Raw genomic sequence first — 22,151 nt, 5'->3', positions numbered from 1 at the left:
GAAGTCATAAAGAGACTTAACAGCAGGAATTGTAACCAGTGTGTTGTGTGAGTTAAATTCACACAATTCAATAGGCTTGACTTCCTTCAGAAGCATTTCTGTAGCCAGCTATGACCATGTTCCTTCTAAAAACGCTTTAAGAGGCCCCAGCCTATAATTTTTGTGTCTTTTGGCATCAACAGCCAGCAAGATCTGGACTCCTCTGGTGGAAGTTGAAGTTCACACCCTGGGTCGCTGGAAGGTAATTTCCTTTAGCTTTGCAATAAACTCTCTGCCTTGACCTAAGGCCCCCAACATTACAAGTGGTTAACAGCATCCATAAAAATAAAATGTTGGTGCAAAATATCTGAATTTGAGTAGATTTGCTAGAATTTTATTAATTTATAGAAGTTGAAGGTTATGCCATATGTCACTAGAAAGTAATTTTCTCTGAATGTGCAATAAGGGCTTAGATTTGATTTATGACCTAAATATTGCAAGATATTAATACATCTCCACGCCAGATGGTAATGTACACGTGAGGAAATGTACCTTTTCTGTCCCAAAGATTGCAGACTTTTTCTTTCATTTGCTAGGATAAACTCCATCAATGGCATTCATTAATTTTTGAACACTGAGTGGAATGTCCCCATCTCTCAGAGCTGTGTTATTCCTCTATGAAATACATTCCAAATGTTCCCAAAAACTGCTTCAGACACTCTGTATGTGGCACCCACATGGATATCCACTAGGGTTGGCCAGACCCCACGATTTTCCTGGAACAAACAATACTTTGGACCCTTGGGATCCAATTTAGATGCTGTTGGGGATTGCAGCTGCAGCCAAATAAAGGGGACTGGTGTATTCAGGATCCAGTTAGACACCAACAAACACATCAAGCAGGTTACAGGTTGCAACTACACGGAAAAAATTCAGAAGAAGGCTCTACAGGTATTTTAAAATTTACTGCTGTGTTTTTGTGGGATTTGAAGGTATCCCAAACATTGTTTTCTAGGGACAGAAGAGAGTTCACAATTTCCTGCTGTTTGCTCATGACTGCATTAAGTCCAGTGATTTCCTGGAGAGTTGTTAATATCTTATTTATACACTGGGTAAACAATGTGTATTTTTTCTACTTCCAGAATGAAAGCTATGCCTCAGAAATTCTCACATTCGTCGGCTCTCAATGCATAAAATCCATCTCTGTGCCAGTTCCTTTCAGAACTACAAATACTGAAATAATAAGGGCTTGTTTCAAATAAGAATTTCCATAACTTGGGAAACTCCAGCCTTTCAAAAAGTAATTTAAAGTCAGATGTTACTCTGACAATCACCTGACCCGAGGGAGGAGCACAGTGTGTGATGGGAATTGAAGTCCAGCTGAGAAATGCAAACCCCAGGGCAGACCAGGGATACAAAAATCGATGGTTGTTCATCCTCACACAAAATCCATTTTAATGGATTGTGTCCATAAAGAAAATGGCAATTTTGATTTCACAGGTGGGAGCTTTCATTTTAAATTCACCTTTTGGCATTACCTCACCCTGACCGTGACTTCTGAACCGAAGAGAGAGCATGGGACAGGGCAATGCTCACTGGACATTGTTCAAATACAGATTGCTGCACGTTTTGCTTCATGGTTCAGTTGTGTCCTGGACTGGAAAGGCTTTGGGAGCAGAGGGGCTACGGGGTGGCTTCTGGGAGAAGCTGCAAGAAGCTTGACCCAAATCCAGTGGAGCCAATGCCAGTGGTGCCATTATGGACCCACTGCTGGCCAAGGCTGAGCACGTCAGAGCCAGTGGCAGCACCTCGGGGATAAAAGGTTTAAAAATGGGGGGGAAGTTGCTCCAGGGTAGCAATTGCTAAGAGAAGGGTGAGAATATGTGAGAGCAACAGCTCTGCAGACCCCAAGTTCACAGAGGACTGTCCTGTGAGAGGGATCCCACACTGCAGCAGAAAATGAGAGAGGAACCTGAGGAGGATGGAACAAGGGCGATGGGGGGGGTGAACTGACAGATTCCCCTTTTCTGTCCCCTTGCACCACAGACAGAAGAAGGAAAGAAAATCTGGGTGAAGTTATTAAAGAAGGGAGAAGCGGGGGGAAGATCTTTAATATTTAGTTTTTATTTCTCGTTATCCTACTCTGATTTGATCAGTAATAAATTAAACTAATTTCCCTGAGTCAGGTCTGGCTTCCCTGTGACAGTAATTGCTGACTGATCACTCCCCATCCTTCATCCAAGCCACAAGCCTTTCTTTATAGCCACAAGTATTTCTTTCTATTTTCTGTCCCTGTGCAGCTGAGGAGAGGAGTGATGCAGCAGCTTTGGTGGGTGCCCAGCATCCAGCCAGGATCCACCCCAGCAAGGAGCCACACTCACATTCCCTTGGCAGCCTTTCCAGCTGCTTTCAGTAATTCTGATGTTTGCCTGCTGCGTGTCCATTGCAGTTTCTCCCTGCATCCCCTCAGGGAGCCCCTGGAGGGTCTCCAGGCTCTGGGAGCTCAGGAAATGTTGTACACGGAATAAATTTGCAGCGAGAGCCCGGACCAGAGGCCTTCAACGATGCCATGTGATTTCCTGCAGGGAATCCAATGGACATGGGATCAGTGGGGGTCCCCCAAATGACAGAGCAGGTGAGTTATTATTTCCCCTCCCCTCCACTGCCAGCCCAGACCTGTTATTTCAGGGCAGTGCAGGGGGGAGGAAGCAGAGCCTGGCCCCCCAGCTTGGCTCCATCTCAGACGCAAGACACCAGGTGGCTGGAGTGACAGAGCTGTCACACTGCACTGTTTGCTGTCTTGAATGAGAAATAGCACTCTGAGAAAGCCTCTCCCTTGCAAAGGTCCGGCTCAGAGCAGACAGAGGGCTGGGGAGAAGGCGTGCTCATACAGCTGGGCAGCCAAATTCTCTCCTGGGGTGGTTGTGGTGTGGATAGAGGACCCAGCACCAGCCAGGGCTGGGAACCACAGGACAAGGAGATGCAGTCACTGCAGAGCTCAGGAACAGCAGCAGCAGCACTGGGTGACTGATGGCTGGTTTGCCCTGAGCACGTGTTTTCAGAATGGACTCAGTCCTGGATATTGTTTCCTCCCTGCCTCAGCCTAGAGAGGGCTGCTCTTCTGGTGAAGAGACAGGTGCTCATTCCAGTCATACAGCTAAGCAAAAATGTTCTCATTTTTAGGAACATGGGATGAAGTGCTCTAGAATCCAAGGGTAATGTCTTACTATTTATACTCTCTTGCCCCTGGCACATCCTCTGTTATCCATTTCTTGAGTTTTCCTCTTGGGAAGCAGATCCATGTAATTCCTCTAGTCCTTCTTACAAGCCACAAACTGTATTTCTATTAAAAAACATGCACAAATAGAAATCATAGAAATGATAAAATCTTTCAGGTTAGAAAAGATCTTCAAGATCATCAAGTCCAAGAGCAAGAGATGACAAAAAGTGACAGGCTTCTGGGCCATATGTATGCTAGGTATTACACACACAGAATGAAATTCAAACATTGTGTCAAAGTGCTTCCCATCCAGGTATAAAGCCAGAAACGTGTAAGAGCGACAAGAATGTAGGGAAATAACAAAATTATTTGTGTCAGAAATGTGACTGTGAGTTTTGGAGACATCACAGTGGTGACTTTGATTTAGGAAGCATTTTGAAGGAGTAGGATGAGATAGGCTTGTAGGTGTTACAGAGAGCACGAGGAACAGAATGGGATAAACACAACAAAAACTTGTTTGAGGATGGAAGAAGTGGGCGAGTGAAGACTGGCAGCAGGGGCCAAGTGAAGGTGAGAACCAACCTTTCCAGGCTGCGTGGCAGATGAGGGTGAGGGTGGGTGAGGATGGACTGTGAAAGCAAGTATGTGCAGCATATGTTGGGAGTGACAGAGGAAGGGTGCCACCCGAGGGGGGATCTGCAGGGATGACACACTGACAGCACTGGGCTGGCAAAGGGATCTCTGCATCCTGGAAAGATCTGTGAGTGCAGCCAGGCTGCATTCATTCACACCAGAGGGAAGCACTGTCCCAACGGTGGTTATGAGATAGGAAGTAAGAGCCTGGACAAGAATTTTGGCCACAAGGCAGGAGCAGAGAGATCACATCTACTCAGGAATGTCATGATGGAAAAGGTTTCTTGAGGCACAGCCTGGGTGTGAGGCTTTGGGCTGTCACCTGGGCTGATGCCCAAGGTTATGGGGCCAGTGGGGATACACAAACTGTGGGAAAGCAGTGTGGTAAGAATTAAAATCTTCACCCCAGCCTTTCTGACCCTGAAGAGATGGTTAGGCAGCCCCAAGGAGATGCCAGAGATGGAGAATAGAATAGAAATGGAGACACTATTGTCATCCTGGAGAAACAATGTAGGTGGTGTTTATCCAGTGTAGGAATGGCAGCCTGATGCCTTCCTAGAGACTGCATGACACTGATTTGTCTTTGGATAATTGTTCATCTTGTGAGTGGTAAGTTACTGGCTGGCGAGCACCCAGGATTTCTCAGACTCCCTTTGGCATCCCCCATCCAAGCTGTGATCATTTTCATATTTCACACGTCTAGGCTTTCTCTCAGGAACGTGGCACGTGCAGGGAATCCTCTGTGACTGGTGGGTGCATGCAACACAGGGAAGCCACAACAGTTCTGTTCAGAGATGCAATTCTGCCCTGGCTCCCTGGGAGCCAACCTGGACCTGGCTGTGGGGCTGGGTTTCACTCTGCAGGTGCTGAGTGAGAAGATGCTGTCATTGCACTGTCAATGAACTGTGCTTTTGATTTCTCTGCTTTACATTATTCAGTATTTGCTTAAAATAGGAATGGATTTTTGTTATTTCCACATTATTTCCAGACATTTCCACACCGTGGAGTAGAACATGCCTGCAAATGCAGGAGCAGGGCATCCTGTTTGATTTCCCCTTTTAGCCCTGGGTATGAATCCTGTGACAAAACCTTTCCCAAACAACCAGTCCTTGCCTTCATTTTTATGTAGTGAGGGCCACACAGCCTGGATTCTCAACACTTGCATCTCTGAAGGTATCCCAGTCAGACCCTTCCCATGTTTCTTAAAAACACCAACAGTGCAGGTGGCAGCCAGAGTTTGTATTTCCCAGCCCACCTTCAGAGCCTCTGTCAAACAACAGTGAGCAGTAACTTAGAAGCAGCTTCTCTTGACATGTTTTGCTTTAAGAACACCCTATGTTTGGAGAAAAAGCTGCAACAAAAACTCCGTGCCATAATGTCCCTCCTTTGCATCTGCTTTGCTTCAGTGTCACCTGCTCTCCCGGGCTGGCTTTGTGATCCTGACAGCTGCTTCCTCTTCCTCTTCCTCTTCCTCTTCCTCTTCCTCTTCCTCTTCCTCTTCCTCTTCCTCTTCCTCTTCCTCTTCCTCTTCCTCTTCCTCTTCCTCTTCCTTCACCTCCTTCTTCAAGGGGCCAGGCCTCTCACAGATCAGTGTCTTTTGATCTCACTCCTCTCAGCATTGTCAAAACAGTCTTATCAAAACAGCCCTGTCACTGGGATTGGGAGTGAGGAGTTCTTCACAGCAATAAATCTCCTCTCACTCTGGAGAGCTTACGTCTTATCCAGGCCACTCTTTTATATCTCCTGTCTTTCTTTTCCTCTGTTTTTGCCAGAGTGATGAGTGGTGACTTTACAGGGTGACTTTCCACAGGTGCACCTCAGGTATTAATGAGTCATTGCACAAATATTTCCTTATTTTCCCTAACTTTTATCCCTGCAGTGCCTAACCACCTCGTGAGACCAATGCATGACAGGGAAGTATGAGACTAAAGGCAGAGGGAGCCTATGAAGTTTTTGTTAAAAGTCAACAAGGTTGTCTGTGTAACTAGAATGCCAGATTTTATTGGTTCTCAACATAGAAATAATAAAAGAAGTTAACTAAAGTACCCTATTTTGATGTAGCCAGAGTAATTAGGATGAGCTGAGGGTATGAACCTTCTTAAGCATGTAGAAAATGTAGAAAGAGGGAGATGAGTAAAGAGCTTTTAAGCTCAGCCATCAGGCTTTGGGAAGAAAAGATTTTTGGATTTAACCTCTTATCTGCAGTTTTCCTCTTCCACTGAGACTCAAGAGAGATAGGAGAACTAATTTCTTCTCTGTTTCCATTATAAGGAGAACATTTTTCCAATGTAACCCCTGGAAAAGGTATCATCAATCACTGCTCTTTTAATCTGGGAGTTGTGGCTTCCAAGAGTTTGATGAATAGGTCCAGAAGCTACTGTAGTTTGTGACCTTCCTTTCTGGACAGATGGAAGGAGAAATTCTGAGTTTCTTACTCTTTACACCTCTTTGACTTTGATTAGGAGTTACAATGTAGAAAAGATTTGGAAATACAACTTGCCTGTATATTGGTGTGGAGGCACGGAGGACGAGGGTGTTTCGATGAAAACTGGAGCATTTGCCACCAAAATGTTTTAAAAAAAGAATGCCACAGGAGGATAAACTTTTGTATGTGTACTATCTGTCCCACAAAAATAAATTTGTGGCTTTTAAAGCAATGATTTGAACCACTATATATGGAACTTTATACAAAATTCAGGTTGCCATCCGCAACAATTAATATATGTTATTATAATAACGATTCTCGTCATAACTCTAATAAAATTATGTTATTTTAATATGATAATATATTTTATTCATTGATACTAAAAACCAGTGAGCAAGGTAGGGAGACTCCTTGACTGAGCAAATCCTAGAGAGCAAACCCAGTGAGGAGCTTTAGCACATCAGAAGCAGCTGGAGCTGCAAGGTCTGGATGTGGCAGTCAGTGCTCTGGTCTGGGTGACGAGGTGATGATGGGACAAAGGTTGGATCCTGGAAGTCTTTTCCAACCCAAATAATTCTGTGACTCTTTCTGTTGCACTGTGGAGCTGCTCCTTCTGCTGTGCCAGCACCTGAGACACAGAAGGGACAGCCAGGAGCACCAGCTTGGCTGCTGCTGTTTTAACATCAATGGGTTTGAGAGCTACGGCTGAACAGCTGCTTGATTTCATAGGTAATAGGAGGAACTAGGAAGGGTAAAAATTTCCAGCATCCCAGGCTTCAGACTTGGTGTGTTTGGTGGCAGAAGATGCCTCTGCCCTGCGATGGCTGTGGAGTGTGAGTGGGATCCTTCTGTAATTCTTCAGGCTGGAATCAATCATCCTGGCTAAATCGGTGCCTCTTTGATCAGAACAGCTCTGTCCCGCTTGGCTGGAGGTATAAAATCACCAGCCCTCCTGCTCCAAGAACAGCAGGCATCCATAAATCAGCCTGGCAGACCATAAATTCATTTACCCAACAGAGACACGGTCAAAAGCAGCTCAATGGGGTTTTAAAGGCCTTTGTGCAGTGCTGGAGATAAACAACGTTTGGAAGAGGGAGAGAGGGAGAAAGTGGCATCTTTATCCTCTGCTGATGGTGGAGGTGCTGCTGCTCTGAGGCAGGGTGGCCTCTCTTGGCTCCAAGGTGCTTTGGGAATCTGGGGCTGGATCTCTCAAAGTTCTTCACAGCCTCTCACTCACTGCTAAAGCAGAGATGGGGACAGAGCAGGGACTTTTGGATCTCTGGGCAAAAACCTTAAAGTATCTGGAAGTATTCTGCTTGGCATGTCTGATACCAACTGTCCTGCCTGTTCCTGCTGATGCCCAGCAAAAGCAAAATAGGGAATAAACTCAAGCTGAGCCCTGGTCAGTCAGGGGGCTTTGGGTGAGGGAAGTCTCAGGCTGAGCAGCAGGGACTCTCCCTGGCCATGTTTCTAGGCAATGCCACATCTTTCCATCTGGATTTAGGCTATCAGACATCCAGACACAAGTCTGAGCCCAATCTATAAAAAGTCATGTAAAGAGCCTACAGGTAGTCATGCAGATCAGAGCAAATGAAACCTTTCAGGTGCATAAGAATAAACCTGAAACACTGAGTTTCCATGGCTGTTCCCCCTTCCCTGCCCTCTGATTTCACTTGGTTTGAGAAAGATATATATAAAATATATATTTAAACAATATCACAGCAGCTGTGCTGGTTGCTTCTAATAAAACATCTCTGCTGAAATAATGCAGTGTCTGAGAGATTGGGTGTAATGTGGTTAAATGCTTTTACAATCCCCCATTAAAGTAAGTAGATGGAAATTCATAAAATATTGATGGCATTTGAAAAGAGTTCATTCATGGAGCCATCCAGAACTCAGAGCAGGCCCAGAGCAGGCAGTGTTGAGACAGATGTTGATACCAGGAAGTTTCTCTTGCTTTGGAAGAGAGGACAGACAGGTTAAATGGCACTGCTGAAAAGCAGAGTGTTTGAGATCAAACCCTGCGCTGCAGTTTGTTTTAATCCAGTTACTAAACCAAGCAGGGCTCTGCTTTCCTGCTGAGTATGACAGAAATAACAATCCCAAGCTGGCAAGGATACTCCATTTCTGCTGCTCCACGAGCCTGGGGGCACTAATGAGACCTGGGAGTGGGGAAAAGAGCTATGATTTAAATCTGAGTGATTGGAGAGGGGCTGGCTGCCTTCGAGCCAGCGCTGAGATGACCTGATGCTCTCTGCACGGCTTCCTGTCTGTGGGGAAGGAGAGAGCAAAGCTGGCTGCATCCCCCAGTCCCCTGGGTATTGAAATCTGCTGGCACGCCTCCAAAAGATGGGAGGTTAAAAGAAAAAGTGTTATTCTGGAGCTGTTTTCCACCTGAGCAAATGTTTTGGCTTCTCACGTGGAGGCTGTGCCTGCAGCCAGAGGCTGCTCCATGCAATGCCTGGGGAGAGGCCAAAGGGCCAGGAGCACTGAGAGGCTGTGAAAATCACTGCAGGATTAGAGAGGTGCCTGGGAGAGGGACTAGGATGGACCGCCTCAGCAGAATTAAGATCTGGTGTTAATCCAGCATCTTCAGGCTGAGAGCAGCTTTCAACTCTGACTAAGGTGTGGATGAGTTTTTGGCAGAAGTAATCTACAGCTGCAGAGGAATAATCACCTCGGGAAGTGATGGAAGGGAAGAAATCTGTTGGTGAGGAGGATGAGGAAGAGTTGGGAATGGTCAGGGCGGCTCCCTTGTGTGGCTGTGTCTGAGGTGTCACACCAGGAGGGATTTCTGTACTGCACACAGAGAACAGCTCCAGACTCATCTCTGCCACTGGGCCTTAGAGCAATTCCTGTGGAGGGAAGCATGTAGGAGAAATTGGTACTGGGGATCCCAGGGACCATTATCTCAGGGTTGAATTCCTGCAGTAAATATCCCAGCTGTTTCCACGAGTTTGGGAAACATCCCAAGACAAAATGTTCTCTGTCCTCCTGTGCCAGTCTGTTTTCAGCAGTCATCATCCTGACACCTCCTGCAAGTATTGGAAAGCTCCTGGCAGTTCCTGTTCATTAGAGATCCCAATTCCTGCCCACGCCAGTTTTACCCCCGTGTCACTCAAATGACTGGAGAGCACAGGAGACGAGGACCTGGGTTCCTATTTCTCATTTTGCAAGAGCAGCTAAATTAACCCTGGGGTCAAAGCCAAATGCCAGCCTCTCTGAACTCCTCCAGGATTCAGTGGCTGTGCAGCAGCACTGCTGGAAAAGTACCCAAGCTTGCTTTAAACTAACAGTACCTTGCTTGGAGTAGGCAAATTTATTCTACTTTTTTTCTATTTTTAGTTCTCATCGACCTCTAAACTGCCGTTATCTAACTCTATAAAGCTTGTTTCTCCTGTACACAGAGCTGCACTACAGACATGCTCCTAGCTCAATACTGTGCTTAGGACTTTACTCACTGTAAACTGGGGATAATTTCACCCAGGATGAGTTTGCCCATGTTGCATTGGAAAAGCAGTCTTTCACTTTCCAGCCTGCACTCAGCCATGGTGAAGCTATTCTGGTTACACAATTATTGTATCTCATCCCAGAAACTGCTGCACATCAGAATTGGATCTCTTACTGGTGAGTAAATGAGTGTAAAACAGAGCTTTGGGATCCATTAGGAAGAAAGTGTCAATCTAAGGTTATTTTTTTCTTAGGTTTGCTTTCAGTTTTCTCCACCTTGTTGTATCCTCCAGAATGGCAGCAGGTTGTGTATGTTTATCAAATGCACTGAATGTTTCCTTATAAATATGTATTCATTTAGTTGGCTTTAACAAATATATATTTGCAAAGACATATTTATACATACATTTATAAATATTAGTATAAACACATATCTATTTATACAGTAGTGTACAAACTAAATACAGCTATTAAAGGAATTAAATGTAATTCAAAGCTTGCTATTTTCCAGGATATTGGCAGCTGGTCTGTCCCTCTTCTCCTAGCTCTGAAATGTTATCCAGACTTGCCTGTGTGTTGGCCCTCATATGCTGCACTTCAGGGAGTTTCTCTCATGCTGTACAACAGTGTTTCTGTCTGAGAAGCAGCAGGGAAGTTGGGCTTCTGATTTATTGCTGATGAGGAGCAATAAATTTCCTTTAGGGGAAGCACAAGGATGTAGATCATAGATGTGGGAACTCTGGATCAATATTTTTTCCTTTCCCCTTACATGGGGTGTAAGTAGCTGCCGAACCACCCTCACCAGAGCAAGCAGAATGAATCATCTCTCAGTGTTATCTTCTTCATGTCTACGCTACTACAAAGATACAAGTCCAAGAAACCCAAAGACTATTTTTTTCCCAACGTTTACAGTGATTTTTTTCTTCAAGCCCAGTAAATTCTTAGCAGATCTGACCTGTTCTCTCTAAGGAAACCACCCCTGCAGCTTGTGTAGCTGCTTCTTCTTCCACTTCCCATGTGAAGGACAGCATTACAATCCCTCTGTCATCTCCCCTTCAAAGATGAAGATGAAACAGCCCATTCCCAGCAGCTGAAGGAGGTGCTCTAGTTAAAACCCCAGCCTATGAACTGAGGAGGACTGGGAATCCCCTGCAGGCTTCCCCAAAAAGACACACTCCCCAAATGTCCTTGCCGTGCAATAGTGAGTCCTCGGTGCCCCAGCTGAGCAAGGGACTCTGCAATGATACATTGAATTCATGGAATTCATACTGTGTAATTGGAGACTAGTTTTCATTGCCTTTGTCTTTGGGATTACTGGACCACTAAGGCATTAGATGAGTGGTAACAGAGTTAGCAGAGAAAACACACCAGGAACTTTACATTTAGAACAGCTCTGATCATGTTTTTAGACCCTGAACATGTCCTGTCCAAGGATTTAAGACCTCTTACCATTGCTCATTACCTGGTAAAGAAGATGTGCCGTGTCATAATCATCACAATCCTCTCGCTTGGCTAAAATAACCTGTTAAAACCATTCCTGAGCCTGGAATTAGAACGTGCAGCACAGACTCCTCTTGCTCCCTGTCACCTGTATCTCCTGATCCACAGCCCATGTTCTCTGCTTGCCAGCAATAAATCAGGCACACTCAGGGAAATTTGCCCTGGCACAGGGGTAGATCTGCACAGGGACAGATCTGCACAGGGACATGTGGTGACCTGGCACTTGTCACCAGGGCACATTTACCTGGATGGGTCGTTCTGCTCTCTAAGATTAATGAATGCTGCCTTTGAGGGCCAATACACACCCAGAAAATGCAGAATGACCTCTCTTTTTTCCTCCTTCCCCTCTTTTTCTCACTTGCAGATGCTGGCTGCACAGCTGGTAAAACAGATAGGTCTTTCTAACCCTTTCATGCCTGTTCAGTGAGTCCAGGTAGGTTCATAAATATGATAATGGTTCCCAGAGCATGTCTGGACTGGAAAGAAGAGATAACTGCAGAAGCAGCTCCACTGCAGGAGGGTCTAAATCCACACTCCAGGTCGAATTAACAACCTCCCAGTCCCCCCATTAGCATGAGGAAAGCTCTTGTGCTCACCTGTTTGCTGATTACAGCCATGAAGCTGTGAGGAAGCAGCTCTTGTTTAGCTTATTATCAGAAGGCCCAAGCTCGAGAGAGAATGCATTGATTTATACAATGGGGGATCCTTGCTGGTACTTCAATGCAGTCGTCCTGCTGAGAAAATTACAGATAAACTCTTCATTTATTGTCCCTTTAACAGAGAGTGGAAGAAATGGAGAAAGGGAAAAAAATAAGCCCCAAACTCAACAACTTCGAAGTGTTCATGAAAAGGTTACTTTTTACCTGTCTGTTTCCAAAGGCTGATTCCCTGGAGATGGAATCCTGGGGTCACTCCAGCAAGGGCTGGACACGAGGACCACTTGCTATGGTCTCTAGCATGACAGTGACCTGGTGTCATGTCAGGTCAGTGAGACACCATCCCGTGAGCCTCTGGTGGCAAAGATGTGGCTTTGTCTGCCCAAAACTACATCCAGGGTTTTCCAGGACTCTCTGGAAAAATCACCACCTTTCCTACATCAAAGGATAACCAATAGTGTGTGATGGTTTAGCCAAAGGGGATCACTGGGTATTCTGGGACAGGTTACAGCAGTTTAGATAAGAGAGGAATAAAAAAATAATAAAAGAACAAACCAAACCAGTGAGGGAGTGGGAAGAGGAAGGAGATGGATCTCAGCTTCACCAGCCATGCCTTCAACAGATGTTTGAGATCCAACCTTGCCTTAAAAAATTAATATTGCCCAGAGCCCAGAAGTAAAAATAAAGCAGGACATCCAAGCTGCCAGAGTCTTCAGTGGGCACGCTCTGCTCCTGGGTTGTGATGGGATTTGGGCAAGACTGGCAACAAAAACTGGGGAAACAAATCCCTGATTCCCTTGTAGCTTAGGGAAGCCCTGGAGCTTGTTAAGCAGTAATGGATTCAGAGGGTGAGGGACGCCACACTGTGAGGGAGGAGGTGTTCAAACACACCAGTAGAGCAATAATCCAGTTTCCATGAGCTGTCTTCAGCATCGTGATGGGAGCCCCACATCTAAAATGAGTGGTTGTCATGGATTAACCAGTAGGTTCAAGATGAAGTCACCTCTCTCTCACGTGATAATCAAATGTATTTTCAGTCTGCCTTTTCCTTTTTCCTCCTAATCTGGCCAGGTCCCTTCCTTCCCAAACACACGTTGTTTCTTTCACATTTTAAGAAAACCTGAGCTCTGCAAGTGTCATGCTGAAGGCACTTTCCCATGTTTCAATATTCTTTATACAATAAGGTGACCAAAATACGTATGTGAAACCTGTTCTGACAACAGAGCAAAAGTTTCTGCATCTGTGCAGCTACCCAAAAATCCAAAGCTGTTCTCCTTTCTGATCCAAGGACCTGGGGATTCCAGCTATTCAGAAGACTCTTCATCATTCCAAATTTACATGATACCTTCCAGGAATTTAAATTCTGTTGCTGTGGCAAAAGTACACAAGCAATGTTCTTAGATCCTCCCTACACATGTATTTACCAAGGGGTGAAAAGGAAGAAACGCAGCAGAAATTGAAAGAACTCATAATTTCCTGAGATTTTCCTTGATAATACAGATGTACAGTACAGACCTTCTGAAGCCTTTAGATTTATTTCCTAAGGTTGCAAAAAGTAGCTGGAAGCCCTACTCCATTCAATATTGCTCTAACCTCCCTTTTGGTTCTGACAGTGATGGATTTTACCTTTTGCACTTAAGAAATCTTGCCCCAGACATGGTCTCCCTGAATAGCCAAGAGAAAAATCAGACTTTGTGTCCCCAGTTCTTGCTTTAGGGGTCCCCAGCCCAGCCCCAGCCACTGCTCCCCACCCACATGCAGCTCTGGCATAAGAAGGAGCAGGAAGGAATCAAGGAGAGATGATGAAGAAAATATTTGGGAACAGGTGGTCCATGAGGAAGCTCGTACCAGGTGTGTGAATCCAAACCTTGGCCCCAGGGCTCAAGGAGTGTTTGGGGAATGATCTCAGACACAGGGTGGGATACTTGAGGCTGTCCTGTGCAGAGCCACGAGCTGGGCTTTGATGACCCTGGTGGGTCATTCCCAGCTGAGGATATTCCATGAAAACTGGGAAAGCCAAGGACACTGCGCTGCTTTCCAGGCTGCTTTCAGGAATGGAGAGGGAATTGCCCCAGAGGCTTGGCAGAGCAGCCCTGGCTGACTCAGCTGCCATCCCCCTCCAGGTGAGCTGCTACCCCCAGCTCTGGCTGAACCAAGCCTTTCCTCTGCTTTCCTCTGCATTTCCCTCTCTGAGGGTGATTTTTGTTCTCATTCAGCTTCTTGCCACCTCGAACCCTGCTACAACTGTTTGCTCACTTCTGCATCTGAAGGGAAAGCATCAATTACTGACTCACTCACCACACCCCCTGCATCCCCCCGGGCCCTGTACCTGCCCCAGCCCTCCAGCTGTGCCAGATGTTAATTAGGTGATAGTAGGGCCGTGCCTCGGGGCGAATGGAAGGACATTATCACTGTGGTTTAACTCCATCCATATTTCTCTCGGTACATCTGTTTCCCTCTCTCACTTTTTCCCTTGTGCTCCTTCCTTTGACATCATAATTCTAGGGCTCCGCTGGATCAGTTTTTAGACGGTTTTTCTTCTTCTCTGCAGATACTTATTGCTTTGTCACAGCCTGCTTTACTTCAGAAATGTTTCTCCCACTTCTATCACTTTTTTTTTCTTTCAAAAGATATAACTGCCAAAATGAAATCAAATTTAATGTAATTTCTATTTAAAAGACTTTGATTACAGGGGAAGGAGGAGGTTAAATGTCAATGAATGCATTGCTCCAGCTTTTATGAAAAGAATTTCAACTAATTGTTTCATATTATGCATAATTTTTCTATATAAAAATTATTAGCCCCCAGAATGCTCACAAATTTCTTTGACATACATGACAACGAGTAAGAAAAAAAAACAAAAAGAAAATACTTTTATTTTAGAAATGGGATGTGAGGACACCATCAGTAGTCCCATGATTGTTCCCTGTTTCTGAGGCTGGACAGGATCAGGAAAAGGGAAAAATTCCCCCCAGAATTGGGGTAGAACCTCCTGGATGGGGCAGAGGAGGCAGCAGTCCTGCCTGTGTCCCCCCAGAGCAGCTGAGGAGCCACAGCCCCAGTTTGGATGATATCACCCAAATCCATGGGAGGGCTGGAAATTGGGATCGTTTGGTGTCTGTGTTTGCAGCACCTCTCTCACAACCCCCTCTGCTGTTTCCTGAGGACCTCGCCAAAACCTCTGCTGCCCTCTTGACCCTCTGTGTGTTTGAAGCACTTCTCTTCATTTGGCTTCCCCTCCACTGCCACCACCTCTTGCTTTTGCTCCCCACCCTGCTCTGTTTCATGCTGTGCATTGCACAAGCCTCCTTATCTGCTCGGCTGGTAATATCAGTCCATGCTCCCTTGTTCTGCTCCTCCGTAGGGAAAAAATGTGGTGGAAATCATTAGCCATGGAAGTCACAAAGTTTGGCCTGTCAAGGTGTGTGTTGGGGAGGAAATAGCAATTTCTCTCTGCCCAGTGAAGAGCCACCTTGAAAAAAGGTGAACTGACCATCAGCTGGCTCTGAGCTCCAGACTCTCTAATTCAAAATGTCCTTGATGTTACAATAACAAGAATCAAGCCTACCTAGGATGCTGCCGGGCATTTCTTCCCCTCAGTTTTAAACAGGGCACAGAGAGGAGCAAAAATCTATTCCAGCTTCTCAAAAGCAACAACCAAAATCTGAATCTAAAAATGCACAAAGGTTTGGCATTTAAATATCACAGCTGTAGCCTTCTTAGAAATACCAGAGATACATAATGAATTATAGATTGGGCTGAGCTGCAAAATTCCACTCCCCTGCTTGTCCTTTAGTGGAGTTCTGTTCTGACCCAGGGGTTTGGTTCAGGTCCATCTCTAATTCTGAGTTCATTCCCTCTGTGATCCCTGACTTTTGATGCCCTCCCCCAGGCTTAACTCTGAATGTTAATGCACTGGGAGGCATTGTCAGGCAAAGGGAGGTGATGCCAGGGCTTGAACGTTTAGCACTGGAGCTCAGGGTGGGGTTACAGATCCTGAAGCTTGGGATGGCAGGTTTTGCTCTTTTTTTCTTTTTTTCTTTTTTTTTTTTCTTTTTAAAATTTGGGTTCTCTCTCCTGCTCCTGTAAAAGCCTTAAAGGCCTTGTCAACACTCCCTAACTTGTGAATTTGAGATTTTGATGTGTCCCTGGTCAGTGCTCATCAGTGTTGAAATTAAAGATGCCAGGAGAAACAGGGAGGATTTCAATGTCCAGCAGTCTCAATACCAAATCCCCATTTTTTATTCCATCACTATGAGCCATCTACTTTATTTGTTATTCCTTTTGCAGACACCTCATGATATTCCCCATATCTCAGTATCTTGTCTATGTTTTTTTTCCTCAGAAGTATCCCAGTAGTCACAGGATGGAATAACTGGGATGGGAAGCGATGTCTTGTCTAACCCCCTCCCTCTGTCTGTAATCCTGCCTTTCAGCCTTGGGAAACCTCTTAAAGCCTTGCTGGGGCTGGGGTGAGGAAAGAAAGATGAGCAGCAGCTGCTGGGCTTTGGGATTTATGGCAGGGAAATGATGTTCTACAGAGAGAGAAGGTTTTCAGTCCCGGGAAGCACTAAGTGAAAACTGAAACTGCCACACTGCCTCTGCTCTCTGCTCTGGTTCTGCCCTGGCACTTTTAATTATTATTTCTCATTGGATTTTTTAATCCCTCCTCTCTTAGTTCCATTTGAAAAAATGTCTTCTGCAGATATAAAAGCTGGATAAATCTCTCATGACCTTCCAACATGTCATTTTGTGTTTTCCTTCCTCTGCTGCTCTTAGGCCAGCCCTGAGCAGAGCCATGCACTCGTTTCCCCCCAGGATCCCAGGTTTACTGACTTTGGACCCCATTTTCCCTTGGGCAGGGGTTTGCACACCCTTCTACCAGCACTGGCTGGTGCCCTTTCAGTAGCACTGGTAATGTTTGCACAGCCAGGACAAGACAGGGGATAGCAAAGCTCTCATCCCAGCTTTCCCTGCTAGTCTTTCCTCTGCTGCCTCTGTGGGGCAGGGGGAGCTCGGGCCAGCCCAGGGCCCTGGCACAGCCTCTTTCTGTGCCCTCCAGCCCAGACAGGGCTGGTCAGTCTTGGTGTTTCTGGGAATTACCAGGCAGGGGGAAAGCTGCAGAGCCAGGCAGCAGCAAGAGCATTTGCATCTTCTCCTTTGAACTGTTTCCAGCCTCAAACCACCGAGTCTTCCCATTGCTTCCTGCCCTTTTTGCTGCCAGAGTTTTGTCTCTTGCTGCTGGGCATTGCTGGCGCTTCAGCATCAAGCCTGCATGAGCAAGGGCCACAGGTGGGCTGTGCACCATGACAGTCCTACATGTCACCCCCTGAGACCCCTCTGAAGACCCTGCTGCCACACTGAGGTCACAGTGCTGCCCAGCAGAGCCTGGGGCTGCTCAGGACCCAGGAGTTGTCCGTGGAGAGCAGAGCTGAGACGTGGACCAGCCAAGGTCTGCTCCATCTTGGCAGTGCTGCCTATAAATCCTGCCTTCAGGAGCCCTGCTTCGTCAGGCAGATGGAAAATACAAACAGCCTGACCTTCCCAGGACCCTGACAGCAGCCACAGTCCCAGACTAGCAGCAGGATTTAATCCTCCTTTGATAGGGCACAGCAGGAGAACGGTGCACGCTCCAGAGTGGTGATGCTGCTCCTATCAGACATCCCAGTGCCACCAGCAGGACTGTCACCTCTGCCTCTGCTCAGCACTGCTCGGGAGAGATAGAGACACAAGAAGGCTGTTGTGGCTGGGAAGACACACTGGTTTAGTATTTATTCCCTTTTGCTTCCCTTTTTCTCACCCAGATTACCTCCTGCCATGTTGAGAGTTTGGGGCTGTTGTGTGGAGGAGATTTTCTTTCTTTCAGAGCCAGCCATTTTTTAGGGAGCTTTGACAAAACAGATGGAAAAAAATTCTGGAAAAATATAAGAAAATAGGGAGTGAGATGACAGTGAAAACATGAATGTGCCTCTTAACCTGCTCAGCCTTTTGAGACAGACATCTCCAGGAGAAGCTCAAATTAAAGGGCAGTCAGCTTGATGGGTTAAAAGAGCAGTGTCTGGAATTGTACAGCCAGAGATGGAAACCCCCTTCAGTGGTTTTCAGAGGGCTCAAACCGATTTTGTAGGATGACTCCTGAGCATGGTTTGACTTGTAAGCACCCACAGAGCCAGCATGAGAGGTTTTTATTACTTGCAGCCTGAGGTTCAAGGTACTGAAGGCACGGGCTGATATGCCCAACTTCTGCCCAGTATTTTCCCATCATCATTAAAATCCCATTCACGGCAGTGGAACTGAAGGGTAACAGATGGGATAATAAATTGTTGGTGCCCCTGACAAAGCCACTGCTGATGGCAGTAATGAACACCCAGCCACACGTGGTGTCTTGTCTTCTCTGGTGACTTCTGTGGGCAACCTCATCCTGCCCAGCACTCCTGAACTGCTTGTTCAGCAGGATCCAAACATTTCCAAATGGTTGCTGTGGCCCTGGCCTGGAGCACCCAGCCCTGCCATGAGGACAGAGGCAGAGGCTGAGCCATCACACTGGGTTCCCTCAGACCTGCCGAGGCTCAGCATGAGTTTTCATGGCTTTGTCCTTTTTGCATTTCCACTTCCCATTAAGCCTCCTCAGCCCTTTTATTAAGGTTTATTTTTACCTCAGTGTAAGAGGCTGGGAGCACGTGGCTCCAGCTTTGGCTGCTTGGCATTTTGTGAAGATTGTGTCATGTGGCACTTCAAACCTTACCAAAAATAACTCCCTGTGCTCAGGAGCTGCTTCCCTACCTGCAGAGACCACTTCTTCCCAACCCTTTGGGTTTGTTTTGGGGGAGATTGGTGGGAATGATGGGGTGGGGGAAAGGGAAGAGCTGCTGGTTTGAAGCCCAGGAGATGGGGAAAGGCTGTGAAGTGTTTCTGTTGTTTCAAGTAGAATCCTTGTGGTTTCGTCTCATCCTCTTTGCTGTGGGAAGGGGGGAACAAATTAAGGCAACATCTCTGAGCCCCAAGCAGGCCTGGGGTTTGAAAAGAAAGCAACTGGGAAGAGCTGGAGGGGAAAAAAAAAGATTCGTTTTAGCAATGAGCAGTAATTGGAGGGTATTAGGAATGCCCTAGGGAAAATCTAATGGATTTAGTCCAGCACGCTGCTGAGTGAGGGCCCCCACTGAGCCCAGTGTGGGCTCCTCAGCAGGAGAGTTGGGATCTGATGGCTTCCAGCTTTGTCACAGGAGCTATTCCTTCCAGAAACGGAGCAGGAGCAGAAAACATGGAGCCAAAAGGTTCCTCTGGTTCCTCCTGGGGGTGATGCCTTGACCCCAGCCATTCCCCACTTGCCTCCTTGTCCTCCAGCACAGATTTGGTGACAGCAGCTCTCCCTGGGCTCTGCATGGGGACACGTAGCAGGAATCAGCCATTCCACAGAAAGCCTAGAGGAAAAAAATTCCCCCATTGCTCCTGCTTTTAACCCCCAGCCATGCAGAATCACCAGTTCCCTGAGAGCCTTCCCAGAACCAGCAGCCTGCTAAAAAAATGGTAGTTTTCACCCCAAAACAAGATGTCTGGGATAACAAGCCAAACACAGCTGAAATTAATCTGTTTGGAATATGTTATTTTCAAAGCCTTTTCTCCTGAATCTTGACTTTTCTTTCAGAGAAAATGAATGACACCTCAAACCTGGTTTCTCTCCCGTGAACACCAAAATAAACACTGTCAGCCTTATTTTCTGCAAACCATCTCTTTTTGTGGTTTGGGTTGATTTTTTTTTTCAACTGTAAAGTCTTTCTCCCCTGTACTTTAATAGTTCTTTGCCTTGCAATCAGATATGGGAAGGAAAATGTCATTAAACTTGAAAATTCCCATTAAGCCACATTGCACTTAGTAGCAGGTGGCACCCAAATTCCACCCTTTTGGTTATTCAAAATCCATGTTGCTGACCCTGTGCCCTCTGCTGCCTGAGCAAGGGGATCCCATCCTGCTGGATTAGCACCTGTGCCAGTTTCTTGGAGATCAGTGAAGAGAACAGCAGAAGTGACAGAGCTGGAGGCAGTCCTGCTCTAAATAGATAGCTGAGGGATTCGTTTTCTTCATGAAAGTATTGATTTTTCATAAACTAAGAGCACAAAGGGCCATGGAAAACAGTCCCAGTGCAAGAAGCTGAAAAATTAGACAGCACTCCAAGCCCTCATGCTTGTGCTTGTGCTTGGTGCTGGGGTGTTCAGTTAAAAAAAAAGCTTTATTTATAGGCTTCAAAAATATCAGAGGTGTGGTTCTAACGCTGGAAGTTCATTTACTCTCAAAGGGGAGGCTGTGAGTCTCCCATTCAGGCAGGAAACATCAGCAGAATCAGACTCATGGAATTTCTTGTCTGATCTGCCTGTGACGATGCTGAATAGATCCTCAACACAGCCTTTCATTTCAGCATTTCAGCATTTCAGCTGTTGCATTTTCATCCTGTGATGGGAAATGAGATATGCAAAAAGAGACAGACACAACAGCACTATTTCCTTCCCTTTGGTTTCTGTCTGCCTCTCCATAGAAATTCTAACTTCAATCAGGAGCTAGAGAAGTTCAAGCCTGAATTAAAGTGTCACCTGTTTTCCAGTGAAAGTGATGAATCACTGGAAAATTGTTTTCAGGGAATGTGGTTAGATTCCTCATCCTGATACCAGTGTTAAAGGCTGCATGTCCCTGTTTAAACCATAACTCAATTGAGGTTCATGCAGAAACCAGTAACTGGAAGAAATCTATGGCCCTGGTTATACAAAACAGCAGAGCCATAAATCACACTTGTCTCATGTCTGCAATTTATGAAGCCATTACATTCAGAATTTGTTAGATTTCAAGTTTTGGTTCCAGTTCATTTTTATTTCAGCAGAAGAGAAGACAACAGTAAGGATTCTGCAATTGTGCTTAAATGTAAGTGAAGACACTGTCAGACTGTGGTGGAAATCATATCTGCACCTGGACTGGTGCTCCCTGGCCTTGCTATCGGCATGGAGCTGGAACCCGGATCCATTTCTGGGAAGTATTTGTGTAGAAATCTTGGGTATGCTGGGAACAGGCCCTGAGAAGGCAGCCAGTGCCCAGCCATGCCCAGCCTGACCTGAGCAATTCACACAATGAACCTGAGCTGCTCCAGGTGCTCCCTGTGCCAGGGCATGCCTGGTTTATCCACACCAGCACAGCACCAGTTCATCCAGCAGTGCTGGGTATTTGGTATCCCTGTTAAAGTCCATTTATTTTTGCTTATCTATGGATAAAACTTCACAGCAGGGAGGGGGAAAAAAAGTGGCATTTTAGTGAAGTTAAGATGCTTGTCAGCATAATGCTGCCCACCACGCACAAGGATTGCTTTCCTGGGGCAGGGGACAAGCCTTGGGTGGGAAATAACTGAACTGAAATCCTGTGTTTCTCTATCTAATTTGTATGGAAGCTGTTAGGAGTTTTTTTGGGATCACAGACCAGAGAAATAGTTCAGGTGACAGAAGCAGTGACCCTGGTAAACTTTCACTCTGGAGCCTTCTGGCTGTGTCTTTTCCTATTGGATGTGATTTTAAATAAACATGAAGGGACCAGACAGGCCACAGATGCAGGTTTCTAAGCAACACAGCTAAATCCACATCTGTGTTTAGAGGTGCAGACAGAACATCTCAGGACAGTTTTGGGTAACTTGGGTTTTTTTCAGTTCCCCTTCTTTTCAGAGACACAGAGTACAGACCAGCAGAAGGAAAAATAATAAGCAAATAGCCAACTTTCCTAGGAACTGATGGTTATAGGGGACAGGAAGATGAGGTCCAGCAGGAAAGGTCTCCTCATTTTGAGGCCTGATGTGATGTGGCTGCTGACCTGTCATTTCCCATCACATCTGGACATTTTGGCAGCTGTCCCAGACTGCCCAGCTCAGACTGTCCCAGTGAGGAAGGTGATAAAAGGCAGAGAAGGCGAATATTGCGATTGTGCCCAAAACTGGGATGGGTGTGGAGAAAAACAGGGCAGTCCCAATCTGACAGAGCCTTGAGGCAGAGGATAAAGCACAGAGGATAAACCACAGGCAGAGTGTAGAAACCAGCGCAGAGGCTCTGACATACTGAGAAGCACCTTTGTGTGTGTGTGTGTTTGCTTTCCCCGTGTTCAGCCAGACGCTGGCTTGAGAGAGCTGGGAGATTTAACTCTGTGCAGATGGGAGAGAACGATTTTCAAACTGCCTGTTTGTAAGCCAGCTCCAAAACGGCAGCACTGCCACTGCTGCTTTTGTCCTAACCACCCAATTAAACTGGCTGTTTGCACCTTCCTG

The sequence above is a fragment of the Cinclus cinclus genome, chromosome 19 (genome assembly GCF_963662255.1).
Source record: "Cinclus cinclus chromosome 19, bCinCin1.1, whole genome shotgun sequence".
In the NCBI taxonomy this organism is placed as follows: Eukaryota; Metazoa; Chordata; class Aves; order Passeriformes; family Cinclidae; genus Cinclus; species Cinclus cinclus.
Note: the sequence above shows the minus strand (reverse complement) of the source record.